This window comes from Sinocyclocheilus grahami, unplaced genomic scaffold, assembly GCF_001515645.1.
Source record: "Sinocyclocheilus grahami isolate Dianchi unplaced genomic scaffold, SAMN03320097.WGS_v1.1 scaffold153.1, whole genome shotgun sequence".
Lineage (NCBI taxonomy): Eukaryota > Metazoa > Chordata > Actinopteri > Cypriniformes > Cyprinidae > Sinocyclocheilus > Sinocyclocheilus grahami.
Window position 1 is genome coordinate 956,860 of NW_015505332.1, and position 4,102 is coordinate 960,961.

Genomic DNA, 4,102 nt, shown 5'->3' on the forward strand with positions numbered 1-4,102 from the left:
AGGGTATCAAAAAGTTCAAGGCCATCAGGGTACAGTGGGTTAATGGGTGGTTCAAACAGCAGCACACTGTCTTGTTTCACGTAAGGCACTTTTACCAGACACTGAATTTGCATAACGGTGTGCTTCCGTATTTTTACAGGCTCCTACATGGTTCTTAATATGTACTCGCTGAGGCCCTCTGCAGTCACCAAACTGATGAAGGTATGTACACTTTTCTTCTTTATGCTAGGGAAAGCATTCCTGACAGTTCTGTACAAACACGCATAAGTCACATCATGAGATCCATTTGTTTCATTCCGTCTCATTATTTGTTCTATCACGTTATACCCAATTATAGGTCTGGATCATTCTTGGTTCTTCAAGACAAGCACAGGAATTTTTAACTCTTTCTCATTGGTTACAGGGGATGCCAGCTTGAAGGTCAATTCCACCCATCCACTGTATGGCATGTTTGTTCCATTGGCTGCCACCAGACGCAGACTGTCTGGCGCTTCTGTTGCCTCAGAAATGTTTCTCATTGTCACCTCAGGTGTGCATGTGGCTTTCCACTGCTCATCTATAATGCATACTTGGGAGCCTGTGTCCCATAATACTTCTGTCTTTTTCACAAGGCATTGTTTGCCCACTAAGGACGTGACGGCAGAATGCTGGTTAACTTGACAAGGGGCAGTTAAATACTATCAAGGGACTGGGACTCAAGCTGTCTCTGATGACCCATGCTACATTTCTCATGTTTTTGGGACTTCCCTACTTCTCGGATCACACCCTGTCCCTTGGGGGCAACCCACTCCTGTTTAACGGAGCTCCTATCTGAGGTCTGGCACCTTTGCTCCTACAGCCAGCTGAGAAGTGCTCGCTGCTGCCACAGTGGTAACAATGGTTGCAAGGTTCTTCTGCTTTGCACTGCTGGCAATGGAAACATTGTCTGGCTTGTGAGGGACGGGGCTGGCGGAACTGATGAGGGTGCTGTTGTGGTGGCACCATATACTGCTGGGGATAATACTGCGGTGCTGCAAAACTTGACGGCTGAGTTGCATAATTGATGGACATGGGATGCTGCTGAGGAGAAGGATACACACACGGCTGTCCATGGTGCGTTTCTGGTATTGAATAATGCTGACGCGGCTGGAGAGAATGTTCTTGTGGAACAGTGGACAACTGAACTGGGTTTTCAGGTGGAAGAGGTATTTTCTGTTCCCTCACCTGTTGTTGGCTTTGTGAGAACTGGTGTAGAGACATGTATGGACCTGCCTGCCGTTGATATATAGCTGTATCTGGTTTCCAGGTCTGATGCTCATGGACTTGGCTCCATCCTGATGTCTGTCGGGTACCCTGAGATGAGATCTGATGCTGTGGGGACACTGCTGCTGCTGGTTCTTTGTTATAGACTGCGAAACACTGCTGAGGAACAGATAAGGGTTGTTGGATTGTCTCTTTAATCTGGATGATATCATCACTCAGGCTTTTCATTCGTGAAATTAAATCAAACTTAGACTGTTTGGACTGAATTTTTGTTCAGGGGCAGGCTCGTTTATCTGTACAGCATGAACAGTACCACTTTTTTCATATTTTCGTCTGTTTTGCCTTTCAGACTCATTGGAACAAGCCACATTGAGTTTCTCCAGCAACACTTCATCTGGAACGGTGGGATCTGACAGGTATGGTTGAAGGTCACTTTGGATGTGGTCGTTTTGCAATTCAGTCAAGACTGTGTGCAAAAACATATTCTAAACTAGGGCAGGATCATATTTTAACCCTGAGTCATCCTCCTGAGAAGCAAACAGAATTTTCTGTCTAAGATCAAGGTCTCTTATTAGGAAGCTTTGTTGTGTTTCTCTAGAGCGTTGAGCTTCTGTGGTGAGCTGCTTATATAGTTCAGTAACATTTTTTTCCTGAAAATGAGAGCGAAGTATCTGTCTCAGCGTTGGGAGTGTCAACCCTGCCTTTCCCTCAAGATAGCTCCGCAGCTGAAGTCCTGGTGTGATAGCTCTGATGACAGAATCTACTATTTCCTGTTCTGCATAGCCCTTATTGAGTTCACCTTCTATCTGCTGTGCCAGACTGGAGAATGAGAGCCGGTCTTTCTGCCCTAGATCTCCTATTAGACCAGAAATCTTGAAGTCTTTCTGCCATGTTGGGGTAACTTGTCTCTGAAATGTGGGTGGAGAATAAACTTGGCCATGGTCTACATATGTATGTCTGTTTGCTGCATTCTGTGGTGTGGTGGGACTAATATGCATGGCAGAAAACAATTCAGCTGCACTTTTTCTACTTTCTTGCATTGCCCTCTGGACTGTGTTAACATCTCCAGGTTTATTTTCCTCTTTATCTGTACCCTGTTCAGAAGCCTTAATTGTGATTCCCATGAGCTGACTCAGTTTATCATTAATTGTTAAAAGTTCAGCCATGCCGTCATCTTCTAACTCCTCTAGCTCAGTTCTCAGTAGATAGTTACTAATGGCGCTTTTCCACTGCGTGGTATGACTCGGCTCGGCACGGCTCAGTACGGCATGGCACGGTTCGGCTCGGCACAGTTTGCGTTTCCACTGCAGTTCAGTACCGCTTTAGAGTGGGCGGGATTATTCACATGTCGTTATAGTTGCGCCACCTCTACTACCACGACTCCTAAAAAAAATGTTTTCATTCCGCGTCGCCCCATCAAGCTCTCGATGGATCCGCTCCTCTGCTATCGAGAGGAACGTCTGTTCTTCCGCAACAGACAACAAAGCTTTTTGGTTGTTAAAAAAAGGTGCGCTCGTTCAAAACAGTTGCGTTCGATCCTTCGCTGGCTGTGCTGATTTAAAAAGTTCAGTGACGCAGGTAGTGACGATTCTTCTTATGGCGCAGGAAAAGCGCCATAAGAAGGCTCAACAGGGACAAACGAGTCAAATTTGTCTCATCCTCTTGTGTCAGGTCAAGAAAGACACTGAGTTTTGTTAGCTTTTCATGTGATAGTGTGCAGAATTTCTCACCAATTTCATCCTGAAGATGTTTAAGCTCATCCATTTTAGCTGCTGTGTAGACAGGCCGTTGAGAGTAGTGTTTACCTTACTGACTTGACCTTGCTGCAACTGGTAACAAACTGAACCTCCAGCACATGCACTGCTCAATTAGATTTTTTTTCACCACTCGTCCTGAATGTCTCACACTGCAGATCATCTGGGTCACTAATAAGGGGATGATGTTGTTAAATGGGCTCTACTGGTCAGGGAGTTACTCCATCAAACATCAATCCCAGCCGTGACTCCAAAATTGTAGTACTCCTGTAAAGGATGATATGAAATGAATAAGCGTTCAAGCTATGCTTCTTCACCGATGCTTTACCATGAATGAAGCTTATCGCGAGAACTCCCTCTACAAACGCACGCAATGGCACGCACATTTCCGTTCAACCAATCACACACATCCATCTCCAGCTATAATAATATAACATTAATTTGAAGCAATAACTCTTAGGATAAATCCCAAAATAGTTGTAACATGTATTTTGATTAACACAGTAATTATACTAATTATAGAAATCAAATATAAAGTTGTAAATAATCCCTTAAAGGAGAAACACATAAGAAAATGGATAGTGATAATTATGAAACATATCACAAGAAATATATACATATAGGAAGAATAAACTGATAATGATTATAATTATGAGAATTATTCAGTATACCACAAAACGTCCCAGGTTACGTATGTAACCATGGTTCCCCGAGGGAACGAGACGCTGCGTCGGAAAACACTAGGGGAATGCCTTCAGCGATACCAAGCTCTGAATCATATGTGTAATCAGTCGAACGATGGGCGAGACGTCCGCGGCGGGTGACGTCATGACCAGGAAGCTTTAAAAGCACGTGAGGTGCCACCGGCGCTAGCTTCTTAGGAGTGAAGCAAGCTCTAGTAGGGATGCCGGAAGTATGGCCTTGCGACGCAGCGTATACTTCCGGCGTATACTTCCTCGGGGAACCATGGTTACATACGTAACCTGGGACGTTCCCCTTCGGGAACTCGAGCTGCGTCGGAAAACGCTAGGGGAACGAGATGTCCACGCCGCCAGACTTGCAAATCCCTGCCTGGTGTGAAAGGGCACGGCTATGGCAAGAGAACA

General features: G+C 45.1%; 1 long non-coding RNA gene across 1 annotated transcript in view; it reads left to right on the forward strand.

Moving 5' to 3' along the window:
• LOC107592549 (uncharacterized) overlaps positions 1-4,102 on the forward strand; it is an 8,671-nt gene that overhangs the window by 1,021 nt on the left and 3,548 nt on the right. The window contains exon 2 of the long non-coding RNA XR_001609991.1: positions 2,932-2,935. This is a non-coding gene — a long non-coding RNA (uncharacterized lncRNA). The remainder of the gene's footprint in view (positions 1-2,931; positions 2,936-4,102) is intronic.